This window comes from Terrapene carolina, unplaced genomic scaffold (assembly GCF_002925995.2).
Source record: "Terrapene carolina triunguis isolate 2854851 unplaced genomic scaffold, T_m_triunguis-2.0 Scaffold247, whole genome shotgun sequence".
Lineage (NCBI taxonomy): Eukaryota > Metazoa > Chordata > Testudines > Emydidae > Terrapene > Terrapene triunguis.
The window spans coordinates 16,064,772-16,078,878 of NW_020664598.1; positions in this window are offsets into that span (position 1 = coordinate 16,064,772).

Sequence of the window (14,107 nt, forward strand, 5' to 3'; positions counted from 1 at the left end):
CTGACACAGAGTCATTCACCAAGGGAATAAAGAACACGCAGCACTCTGGTTTTATCACAGTTTAAAGTTTTGAAGGAATTGTCTTATTTTTCTCTTTGCACTGGGTGAAACTTACTCCTAGTCAGAGGGTGAGTACAAGCTGCACAATTTAAGCATTATATTGAGGGCTTAAGTGGGATTTTAGGTCACTGATACATGTTGTGTTGGCACCCTGCACAGGAATCTATTTCTCCTATTAAGAACTTTATGGCCTAGAACGTTCTGTATGAGCCAGTTTTCTTGGAGGGCAATACAATGTATTTAATTCGTAGCTGATTTAAACCAGTAATACAAATTAGAGCATGGACAGTTATATAGGTAGGACCCAATTCCGATCTCAGTTACACCAGTGTAAATACTGAGTAAACCCACTGAAGTCAATGGAGTTAAACTGATGTGAATAAGGCATCTATCCCCTGTGCAAAGCTGTAACCAAATTCCATGAATGCAAATTACTTAGAATTCCATATCTGTAAAGAAAAAGCAGCTTGTATTCTCCAGACTAGTACAATTAATATCCATTGACAAGGTAAACACAGATTGATTCAGCTTTTACTGGTAACCCAGAGGTAACCCACGGTTTTGTGACATGAGCAAAGCCTTGTGACTGGAGGGTACAGTATTCAATTTCATTGTGATAATATTATCCTTCAGTCCTACTAGGTTTTTTTCAGGACAGTACAGTTGAACTTTTGCTTTACTGCAGCTATTCTAGACAAATATTTTCACCCAGAACCTTTTTCTAAACTCAGTTCTTAGGTCTTTGGATCTCAGCTGTATTTGGATCACATTCCAGCATTTCTCTGATCCAGTTGTCCTCTAGAGACCCCCCTCAATAAATTCCTAGAGGCTGATCAGAGCTAGAGAGAAAATTCTATATAACATTATTATTAAATCTCTCCATCACTTCCCAATGCAGTATGTTAACAGTATTTTAGGTTATATAGTTGCATTTAATCCTCAGCATTTGATACACTGTTCAGATATAATTCCAAGAAAAAGTACAATATTGTTTAATCTGTGGAAATTTCTGCAAATAGAAGGGAACAGGGAAATGTGTTTTTGTACCGGGCTTAGAACAACGGAGCCCCCGACCTCAGTTGGAGGCTCTAGGCACTATTGAGATACAAAGAATTTATACCGTAATATTCTGAAATTTAAGAAAACAGGGCAAAGACACTGCCTTGAATATCGGCAATGAGCAAATATACTAGGGAAGAAATAATCCTGCTGCTGAGCTTTTTTGTTTGTGCTACATCCTGTCTTTGTCCAGTATGATAAATATCCAATTGGTGCGTCGTTCTGCTGTCAGCAGGTCTAGCTCTGTAAAACAGGCTGCTAAGCTCATTTTGTATACAGCCTGCACAGAACAGTTGTTAATAACATTTGTTTTCTGGTTAAGAAAAGACAAAAACTCAATCTAGATGTAAAAAATAACCAATGTTTTCATAGGTGGCCAGCCCACCCACCCAAAAGGCACAAACAAAAACACTTCTCCCTCCCACCCCACTCCCCCAAAAAAATACCCAGGGATTTGGCACCAACAAATGTTGGTGCCCGGGTGGCAACCCTGATCACCCACTCCTAAGGCTGGCCCTGGTTGGCACCTGTTCTGATATTATTGATTTGCTAAATTTTGGACTGGTGTCAAAAAGTTCAATGTAATATAGTGGGCTCAGGATTTATTTTCTATACCTCTACACATGGTTCTGTTTAGATATTTTCTCCCAATAAATAAATAGCATTGACTGGCTGTCTTTTTCATACATTGCATTTCCTTCCTTAAGTTATTAAATGTAGTCTTGTAGTTCCAAGATTGTTGTAAATGTGTTATCATGTGAGTGGTACTGAAAAATAACTGAAGCAGGCATATTTTATTAACAATATCCCTTTCTGTAGCTCACATGCGTGACTGTAAAATATGCAGTATCATCTGATTCACTTTAAGTATTTAGACTGTTTCTGAAGGACATTCCTGAATCTTCAAGAAGGCACTGTGGTCTAGTGGATTAGGCTATGAGGATTCAAGAGTCATGCATTAGAATCCAGATTCCAACACTGACTTTCTTTGTGACCTTGGACATGGTACTTGACCTCTTAGATGGGGAAATTGAGAATCAGTAATATGGAAACAATCATATTTACATACTAAATAATGGGCCAGATCACTCCATCTCAGGAAAAATCCAAGGTGCCTTCCTTGTTGCCTGGATTCCTCAAGGAATCTGTGGGTGCTGAAGGCTGAAACATCTGCCCACTATACTGTGGGAAATCAGTAGTTCTCTAGAACATAAGAATGGCCATACTGGGTCAGATCAAAGGTCCAGCTAGCCCAGTATCCTGTCTTCTGACAGTGGCCAATGTCAGGTTCTTCCAAGGGAATGAAGAGAATAGGTAATCATCAAGTAATCCATCCCCTGTCTCCCATTCCCAGCTTCTGGCAAACAGAGGCTAGGGACACCATCCCTGCCCAACCTGGCTAATAGCCATTGATGGACCTATCCTCTGTGAGTTCTTTTTTGAACGCTTTTATAGTGTTAGTCTTCACAACATTCTCTTGTGTAAAAAAATACTTCCTTTTCTTTGTTTTAAATCTGCTGCCTATTAATGTCATTTGGTGACCCCTAGTTCTTGTGTTATGAGAAGGAGTAAATAACACTTTCTTATTTACTTTCTCCATACCCGTCATGATTTTATAGACCTCTATCATATCCCCCTTAGTTGTCTCTTTTCCAAGCTGAAAAGTCCCAGTCTTATTAATCTCTCCTCATATGGAAGCTGTTCCATACCCCTAATCATTTTTGTTTCCCTTTTCTGTACCTTTTCCATTTCCAATATATCTTTTTAGAGATGGGATGACCAGATCTGGACACAGTATTCAAGATGTGGGCATACCATGGATTTATATAGAGGCAATATGATATTTTCTATCTTATTATCTATCCCTTTCCTACTGATTCCCAACATTCTGATCACTTTTTTGACTGCCGCTGCACATTGAGTGGATGTTTTCAGAGTACTATCCACAATGACTCCAAGATATCTTTTTTGAGTGGTAACAGCTAAGTTAGACACCATCATTTTATATGTATAGTTGGGATTATGTTTTCCAATATGCATTACTTTGCATTTATCAACATTGAATTTCATCTGCCATTTTCTTACCCAATCACCCAGTTTTGTGAGATCTCTTTGTAACTCTTCACAGTCTGCTTTGGACTTAACGATCTTGAGTAGTTTTGTATTATCTGCAAATTTTGCCACCTCACTGTTTACCCCTTTTTCCAGATCATTTATGAATATGTTGAATAGGACTGGTCCCAGTACAGACCCCTTGGGGACATCACTATTTACCTCTCTCCATTCTGAAAACTGACCATTTATTCCTAAATTTTGTTTCCTATCTTTTAACCAGTTACTGATCCATGAGAGGACCTTCCCTTTTATCCCATGACAGCTTACTTTGCTTAAAAACCTTTGGTGAGGAACCTTGTCAAAAGCTTTCTGAAAATCTAAGTCTCTGTCTCCAGCCTGGCTCCAGGACCTCTGTCCTCTGGGTCTCTAGCTTCATTGCCCCAGAACCCCTACAGGGGAGCTCCACAGAGAAGGTGACTGAGTAGGGCTAGTTAGAAATTTGCCATCAGAACTGTTTTTTGCCTGCAACGGTGTTTTTGACTAAATGAAATGCAGAAAACTTCACGTTTTTGCTGAAACAATAAAAATGCAGCCAAAAAGCAAAGTTTTATTTTTATTTTATTTTTTGGATGAAAATTAAATTTTGTTTTCATCAATTTTCTGCCTGAGAAAAAATCCATTTCCAACCACCTCTATGGCTGGGGTTGTACTGCCTTGATAGTGTATTCACCATGTGGCTGTGTGTTCAGCGCACTCATTCCCTTGGTCTCCCACTCCCCTGTATGCCTGGCACAGCAGAGGACTCTTCAGCCAAAAGGGCAGACTCTTGTTCCACACAGAAAGGTCTGGCCTCGGGAAATGTGACAGGTAACCTTTATGTCAGAAAAGCCCGGGGGGCGAGGAGGGGGAGAATGGGTGAAATATTTCACCCAGTTACAATTATAACAGAATTAACTCCAATTTTGCCTTTTATCAGAAGAAAGTAATCATCAGGCTGAACGAGCAGTTAATATTACCCACATGCAGACCCTAATACGGCAAAGCGTTTAACATGTGCTTCAGACCATCCCTTGCTTAACTGGACCTAAGCAAGTATTTAAGTGCTTTACTAAATTGGACCCTAACAAGTTTAAACATACCCTATACAGCCCTTCATAATCTCCATTTCCAGCAGAGTGATAGCCCCATTTTTGTCTCCTACGGCTGGAAGGAGCATTTTAGCTTCTCTTCTGGGATTCCTTGTACCAGTGTGCTAATGGCTGTAACATATCCACTAGTCCATGCTAATGGAACATTTCAAAGGAGTTAGATTATATTTGATCTGATGGTTGTTTACCTGTTCTACTTAGCTTCTTTTAAAGGGTTTCTGATGTATCCCAAAGGTTACTGGCATTTAAAGAAACTAATGAAAAATGCCCGCATAAATGACATGACATTTCAATAATCTGCGCTCAGATTTTCACCTTTATGGCTTTCTGCTTCAGTGAGACAGTTTAAATATTCCCTTTAATGATTATTTAGGATTAGGATATTCAATTGGAGATGAAGGTATGACCTTATAAAACATTATAGATATGTTGAGAACATTTCCACACTTGCAGATATCTGATCTTATACATACAGCATGTGTATATATCCATAGGGAGACAAGGTGAGTGAGGTAATATCTTCTATTGGACCGGCTTCTGTTGGTGAAAGAGACAAGCTTTCAAGCTACACAGTTCTTCATCAGACCTGGGGCACACATACGCATGCATGCAGATGTTTTATGCCAGCTGTAGTTAAGGCTATGTTGAGGCTTTCATTATAAATTCCTTCTTTCAACATGTTTGTTGTGTTCTAAAAGATTCTCTTTTGGGGCTCAGATTTTCTGTGGTTGGCCTCCACCCACAGGGGACTATTTCTGGAAAGCTGAAGCAAAATTTTCTCATTCTGTCTTTGAGTTATGAGAGTGAAAAAAAATCCCATTATAGTGGATTACATAGATTATATGTAATCTTTAAAACAGCTGAATTTTACAGTTTGAAATGTTGTAGGCCCACCTCTGAAGAGCAAGGCTGGAATTATCAAAGAATCCTATGGGAGTTAAACACCTAATTCTCATATCAGTAGGAGCCAGTTACCTCACCCTTAGGCCAGGTCTACACTACAGACCTGTATCGGTATAACCACATTGCTTAGGGGTGTGAAAAGTCCACACCCCTGAGCAATGTAGTTATACCGACCTAACCCCCCTTGTAGATAGTGCTATGTCAGTAGCGTTGGAGCATCTTCGCTTAAGTACTACAGCGATGCAGCTCTGCCAATTCAGTGTTTTAAATGTAGACCTGCCCTCAGACTCCTTTGAAAATCCCAGATCAAGTTCTTTCTTTCTTTACACAAAATGACTGAGTTGGAAGCATATATATACTTAGTCTTCGTTCATGCATAGGAGTAATTTTATGCTAATATTGGGAACACCAATACTAACTGCAGAACTAAAGCCTGTCTCCAACGCAGAGCCAGTATTAATGGACTGTTCACTGAGAGAAGGAAGGGCAAAGGAGTGGAGAAGGAATCCTCCTCCAGACAGCAGAGTGGCACCTGAGCTGTTTCATAGCTGCTAAAGCAGGGCCAAGGCCTTGCTCGGTCACTACGCCACAGGGCCGCCCAGAGGATTCAGGGGGCCCGGGGGAAAGCAATTTCAGGGGCCCCTTCTATTAAAAAAAGTTGCAATACTATAGAATACTATATTCTCATGGGGGCTCCTGTGGGGCCCGGGGCCTGGGGCAAATTGCCCCCACTTGCCCTCCCCCCCCTCCCCCCGGGCAGCCCTGCTACGCCATTCTGGAACATTCAGTGGCACAGGTAGCCCAGTCCTGACCTGTGCTTCAGAGAGTGCAATGGGTCTGACAGCCTGCTCAGCGTTTGCCACCAATTCACTCTTGTAGTGGATATCTGTACGGAGTGTTTTCAGGAGAGCTGGATGATAAACAGGAAAATCATTATGTGAAAATTAAATTTCAAAGTTCTTCCCATTTTGCAGGATTCCAAATGGACCATTTCCTGAATTTTTTTAACTGAAATTGTTTTTTGAAAATTTTTGTTTACCAAAACCCAGTTTTCTTTACAAGACTAAGATTTTTAGCAAACTGAATTTTGTGATGACAACTTTGAAAACTTTCTATAGGTACCTTGGGAAAAGTTTAACAATGGACATTTTTTCTCAAAGATTTTTTGATAAAAGGGCCACTTTTCTATTTTAAAAAGTTGTTCAAGAAATTTTCCGTCATCTCCACTTTTCAGTGTAGAAACTTCCTTCACAAGCAGATTTCAATGCAGAAATAGATTCTGTATTGAATTTTTTATGCTTCCAACTCAGCATTTGCAAGCTCAGTGGGAGAAAGGCTCCCTCCTGTGGAGCTTATGATCTCTGCAGCTTTTCTCCTGCAAAGCACATAAGATTTTATTTCCTTTATTTTATTTTCCTTTCTTTATTTTAAAGTTGGCAAAATTTTTGAGACAGACCAGAGTTCAGGATAGGTGGATTCAAGATGCCATAATCAAACAGCCATTGATCTTGAAACCTTAGGATGAAATCTTGGCCTCACTGAAGTCAATCACCGTTAGGATGACCAGATGTCCCGATTTTATAGGGACAGTCCGGATTTTTCGGTCTTTTTCTTATATAGGCTCCTGTTACCCTCCCCCCACCCCCCATCCTGATTTTTCACATTTGCTGTCTGGTCACCCTAATCACTGTTGATTTCACCCTTGGCTTTGGCAAGGTGGCTTTGGGAGGCCTTGTCTAGGGATGACTATGTTCAGAGATCCTGAGTTAAGCTCAGCCATGTCTGAGAAGCTTTCATGAAAGGCAAGCTTGTTTAGAAGGTGTCAGTTGAGAACATTTGGTTTAAGGAAGCTGGGTTTGGGACCTTTTACTTAAGGAAAGCAGCATTCAGAAGGCATAAACAAACAGAAATACCCTATGTATCTAAAGATATGGGGAAATTGCATCTTATTACAGAACTATACAGTAACAGACATTGAATTAAGTTCACATTTACCAATCCTTCTCACAGGAAGATAACGCAGGCCACCCACTTCAATTACAAAATCATCTTTCATCCCTATATCAGCAATTCTTTGATAGATATCTAAAAACATCTATACACCCCCCTCTTCCTCGTTACTATCCAAATATAAATCAGCATATTCAGAGGATATTCCAACTGTACACCCACAAAAATGTGGGTTTTTTCTAAACTCGTGGAGAGTTATCCATCCACTAGACTAGGGTGTTCATTGACAAATTTTGGGGGGGTGGGGAGAAAAGAAGTAAACTATAAGTAAATGTGTCCATTGATAAATGTTACCGTTTTATGTAAGACTTTCAAAGACTGTTCAGGGTGTTTTTAAATACATTTTTGCCTTTGTCTTTTTTTAATAATTACTTCATTTGCAAGATCATTTCTTTGATTTCAGATAATCCATTTGGTGCTGTGCTTCACACATTCCAAGGTCCCTGTGTGCTCTGGTGGTTGTGTGATGATCAGAAATCTCAGACAAAACAGAGTCACTCTGAAGTAGTATGCTGTTAGTGTTTTATCTGCATTACAACACTGCAAGGATACTAACCTATCCAAACCCAGAGTTTATAGTAATAAATGACTTTCTCTTAGCAATTTGAAGTGGTGGTGTAGCTGTCTTAGTCCCGTGCAATTAGAAAGAGACAAGGTGGGCGAGGTAATATCTTTTATCGCCCCAGCTTCTCTGTTGGTGAGAGACAGAGCTGAAAAAGAGCTCTCTGTAGCTCAAAAGCTTCTCTTTCTCCAACAGAAGTTGGTTCAATAAAAGGTACCCTCATCCACCTTGCTTCTCTTAGCAAAGCAACATGGCACATCCACTAGACGTTGCTGACCTTTTTCTACCTACAGGAATAGCAGCTCCCCCTGTGTAGTATATTCTAGGTGCATATGACCCATCACTAGGAGAACAGACAAACCACTCTAGTAACTAAATTTATTCTGCACATCTGTTAGACTTGCAGGAATGTAGCTAACAGATAATGATAGAAAATGGGTATTGGCGTTATAGAACTCTAAGCAAGGATTAGGTTAATCATTCCATTTAAATATAATGTACTGTATCTCCCTCCTGGAAGGTGATTATTTACTTTCCTTTGCTGGCATGGCAGAATTATATATTACAATCTTACTGCAGAGGAACAAGTCAGACTACTGAGTGATAGAAATAATAGAGACATTACAAGCGTCCTCAAGAAATACATTTTGAAAAGCCATTGACTTCAGCGGACTTACTCTACATTTACACCAGGGTGACAGAGTGTAGAGACGGGCCCAGTTGTCCTTTAGGGTGTAATATTGTTCTTTAATAAATGAAATACATTCATTTCCCCCTAACCACAAAGGAATCTGCTCAAAAGAGACCGTAGGCTGAGTGATTGTATTCCGTGCCAGAAAACCCCCCACTGGGGGAGTTCTGGAAGCAGCGGACAGTGGGGGAAGCTGACAGAGGGAGGAGGGTGCGAAGGCAGTGCGGAAGCCCCTGGTTTCCAATGGATTGTCCAACAGCCTGGTGTGACAGATTTTCGTTGCCAATCTGCCTGGGCCACAGTTGATCAGGCTGGGCCACAGGATCTTTTCAGGGAGAAGATGATGAAGCACACCAAGGGTCTAAGTTTTAAAGCTTTATTAATAAAATAATAAAATACAGCAGAGAGTGCTGGGAACACTCCCCCATCACTCAGGGGAAGAAAGAAGAGCCCCAAGCCCTAACCCACTTTCATACTCAGTCACGCACTACCCAAAACTGGCCAGGCCTGGGGGTAACGTAAAAAGAAGAGGGGGAGGGGTGGACAGGAGTTCTTGCCCTGGGCCCAGGTCGTCCAGGGAATCCGCTGTAATCTCCGAATTGCTCCAGCTCTTGGGAGGGTTTTAAGTCCTGGGTTCCTTTGGGGGTGTCGTCATCCAGGGCCCTCTGTGCCTGGTGCTCTCTTTGTACCAGTCCAAACAGGCCTGCTGTGGCCTTCCCTGTTTCCCAAGACATCCCGGCTCCGGAGACTGTTTTCCCTTCTGTTGGCCTCTGCTGTTGCTCTCACTGTTCTCGTTGTTATCTCTGCAACTCTGCATTTCATTCTCTTCTCACAGCTGGTCGGGGGGGGGGGTTGGACTTCCCCCCTTCTGTCTTGACAGGTAGCAACTGGCCTTGGGTGGGAGTCAACTTCTTATCTTCAGACAGAGCTTGCTAGCTACAGTGTTGAGTTAACCCATTCTTCTTCCCTTCCCCCTCCCCCCTCGGACTCTGTAAGGAAACTTCCACTCTCCACTCATACACCTTTGACCCTCCCCAAAATGCTTTGCGATGCTTGCAAGAGCATTAGCAATATACAGTGCTGATCTGCCTTCCCAGGGGACTCCCTAAGGGGAGAGGGCCATTGGATTGTGACACTGGGTTCTACAGTTCTGCCAAGGGAATCTTATGGCACCCCTGGCTGGTGGCTTTCTCCCAAGGAGGCAGGAGGAGTGATTTGTCCTCAAGCTGAGAATCTTGGCATCACTGTCAACCACACTTAGACCATGGAAAGCCATTTATCAGCCATGATAGAAGTGTTTTTTCCAGGCATTGAATTTATGTAAGCGATGCTTTAATTAAACCCGTGATAACCTCTGAACAGCCGTGCATGCCTTGAGACCACAGTACCCCATTAGCAGTGTCTAAATCCCCTACGCTGCTTTGAAAAGCTCAACTGTTGTAATTTAATCCAGTTTTGTTCTTATGCAGCACCCTTAGTACCTCAGTAGATATCTACTCTGCAGTATATAGAAATATTTAGTCAGTCAATCACTTTTCCCTTCCTTACACCTTTCATTTGAAAGTTCCTCTTAAAAATGTAACCCTTTCCTGTCAGACATAAGTCAACTTTTACACCAGTATAATTTGTGTCTGTCTTCATTTCTTGCAGCTTGGAAATTATGTATATTTTTTATATCTCTGAGTTGTTTAGATGCTTTTCATTTCTATGTTAAAATGTAAAATTAGAATTTACACTTAACTGATATGGATGGAAACTGTTAACATTATTTTCCAGAGAAGACTGGAGGCATTTAATTTAGTTAAATCAAGCAATAATTTTTAAAGCCATGGTCATTTTTTGAGCACCAGTATTAGCCATCACACACACACACACACACACACACACACAGAGTGTTTGCACATGGAAAGTTTCTTCCATTTGAAAAGCTTCTACTGGCTTGAGAGAAATTCCTTATTCTTAAAAGTTGTGATCCAATGCCCATTGAAGTCAATGAGTCTCTCCTTGGACTTCATTGAGTGTTGTATCAGGCTCAAAGTGGGGAATGCTGATAGAACTGGTAATAACTCTCAAATGAGAAATTTTTAGGTTCACCCTCTGTATGTTGGTGGGTATGTGTGCATGTATAAAATAATTCTTCTAATATACAAAGAAAAGGCAGTAACTTAGCTAAATGTATATTTTAAAATGTACTTGTACAACGCTCAGTAGCTCCATAATGTAAGTTCTATCTGTCCATGGCAAAGTTGCAGCCTGTCCAATTCTTGATCAAAATAACAGTAGAAAATTAAATCTCAGATTCATACTTAATGCAAGTAATTTCACTTTATATACTGTACAAACTGAAAGATTAGTGTCAGCCTATCAAACATTCAGTTCTGTGAAGTCAGATGCATCTGTAGAATTAGATTTCAAGTAGATAATCTGCTCAGAGTAACAGCTCTCACTGCAAATATAATTACTCCTGTCTTAATCCATTTTAATTAGGTGAGCAAAAAATAGGTAGGCCAGTTTAGTAAACAAACCTTGATAAATGTAATCAAGAAAGACATTACTTCAAAATTACTAGCTACTTTTTTTTTTTTTTTTTTTTTGCTGCTATTTGGTAGATTAAGTTTAGCCTGCTATTTTTAGTTAGAGGTAAGACTACTTAATTGATAACCTGCAAGATGTAACAGTTTTCCTGGTAAATGAATTCTGCCACACCAACTTTATTAAATTCTAGTTAATATCATGTATTTGTCACAGGCTTGAACAGGTGGGTCAGTAATTTAATTAAAATCAAATTGGATATGGAGATTAGGCATTAGTTAATTTTATTTCAATTATGGCTTGCAATTGGATTAGAAAGCGTATTAATACCTGGGTTATATATAATGCATACAATGTTCAAGTGAGCTAATGTAGAAGTTAAAATTTCATGCGTCAAAACATATTGAAAATAACAATATAATCAGTCTTGATCCTTTTTAAAAAAAATTGGTTTAAATGTTGACTGTGTTTACATAGGAAGTAAAAAGAATTAACAGTCCTCTCTAGAAAGAAAGAATCATTGAAAGGCTGCATGGTCCAATGAAAAGGGCACTTGACTGGGACTCAGACTTGGGCTGTGTCACTGATCTGCTGGGTGACCTTGGACAAGTCACTTTGCCTTTCTGTGCCTCTGTTTCCCCATTCTATGTAGTGTCTATTATTCTGTGCCTCTGTTTCCCCATTCTATGTAGTGCAGGGCTGGAAGCAATGCCCATTATTAAGGGTGCCCTGACATTTCCCATTATGAGACCCTGTTTTCAGTTATAATGTTGCCAAACTTTTGCCAGTCAGACTGAAATTTTACATTCCAGGTGTATGCCTTAATTTGGGCATTTCCTAACTTTTGAGTACTTGACGTTGCAACCTTAATGTTTTAATTGGAGTGTGGGGCGAGGGGAAAGAGAGAATAATTTAGGCTGCAAGCTCATTATGTTTTCAGTATGTGTATGTACAGTGCCTAATATGATGAAACTCCAGTTGTGGCTGCCACCACTAGGCAGTATTGTAATAAGAAATCATCATCACAGTTGATGGATGCTTGGACGCCTTGTACTGCTTGTAGACAGGGTCAGATCAGCACAATTGCCCCAGTCATTGGCTACAGGCAAGGAGAGTACACAATGCAATTTGGAGGCCGACCGTGTGTTCAAAGATGGCTTTAAGCCACCTTTTCTCTCCTTTCTCGCCTTCAGTGGGTGATCACCAGAACACAAAGAAGCCCCAACTATACCCTTTTTTTCCATGGCCGTTCTCATCCTCCATCTCTCATTCCAACTCAACTCCTCCAGCCAGGACATCTACATCACTTCTCCCAACCTTCTCCAGTCAGCATATTGTTCCTCCACTGTTCGTGACTGACATGCTGTTGCTGCAATGCCCAGCTACTAAACATATGCCCGGCCAGCCTCTCTTCATGGTTTTTCTGTCTGTGCAGCTCCCTGCACAACTTCTGATCTAAGCCAGCTACCTGCCCACATCCTTCTCCAAAATTGCCGCAGCCTAGTCCTGGATCTCATGAACCTGTGGTTTAATACACACCTGCCTATAGTGCTGTGCAAATTCTGCAGTAGTCACTTGCAAGCCATGCAAGTTCATGCAAACCATCTCACACAGAGTAAATTCACGTGTTGACAATGTGTCACTTGATGATATGAGTTCCATAGCAATTGTGCTCTAGGAGCGAGTAGTGATAGGAACACTGGGGGCATCTGTGCCTGCCAGCTCTGAGTCAGCATCAGAAGGAATGGGAGACATTTGTGCCATTCATTGTCTTCCTGGGAAGGACAAGTGAATCCTGCTTCTTTGTAAACCATATATAGGTTGGAGGGGTGCATAGGCCCATACAGGACACACACCTGCACAAAGACCCTTTTAGAGCTATCAGTGACTGCACTTCCTGAAGATCCCACAGAGATGGACAGGCCACCCAAACACCCTGGGGGAAGGTAGGGGAGGATGGTAGTTGGAAAGGGTGACTGGAGGAAGGATGTGGGTGGATAGTAGTAGGTGAACAACATTAACACAGATTTGAAATCGCTGTCTTATCCTTCCACTGCTTGGCCTGATTCTCCTCTCACTTCAGTCAACCTGCCACTGGAGTAGCTCCTTTAACTTCAATGACTCCTGAGGGACACTGGCATAAGGCAGAGCAGAATAAGGCCTGTTGTCCATCACTTTGTCATCCTTTTGGCCTGGTTCCAACTGCTTAGGCAGAAACACCCTAATAACCAGAGAGATTTTCTAGGGAGTGTAATACTGATAATTCCTATGCTTCCTCATATTCTCTCTCTTCTCTGGTGTTTGGATTCAATAAAGGTCATTCCAGGGGTTAATTTATGTGGATTTATATGACTACCGGTACTTAAATTGCAGTTAACCACATTTTCAAATCACAATTTCAAGCAGCGTGATGTAGTCTTGGAGTGTGTAGCGTGACTTGGCTCCATTTAGCTGGTTCTTTCTACAAACTGTTAAATTTCTAATGGATGCTGAATAGCCAATGTGATCTCTTCAATTTTCCTTTTAGAAGCCTCCTGGCTTTGAGAGGAATTTAGACCATTCCTGACCTCATTTCCACTGTCTCTCATTCAGGCTAAACTTAAATCTAAGCACCCTCCTGACAATTATCATTTTAGCTCAGGTCTTTCAATCCATCACTCTGTGATGACCTGCAAGAAATGTTGAGATTTCTTATTTAATCCATGACTTATCACTGCTTTTTTTATGTAGGAAACTATGACATTTCTGCTCAAAATAAATCAGCCAAAAGAGACTGAAATTCCTGTCTTCACTGGCCCCAGACAGTTCAGTCATCTCTTAATACAAAACATATTTTATCCTTATTTCTCCTATAGTATGCTGCTTATGTTAACATTCCCTTTCTTGTGCTGGGAGCCCCTGGATTGCTTGTAACATTACTGTATGCAATAGATTAGTTTCATTCCTGGTCCCCTCATTGTCCAGTCAGGAGATACTGCAATGTCAGCACCAGCATTTCTCACAGGGGAATAGAGAAAAGAATTCCCAGTTACTAACCGAATTCCTCCTCTTCCCTCTCCAACTTTCCTCATTCTCCCATTTCACTGC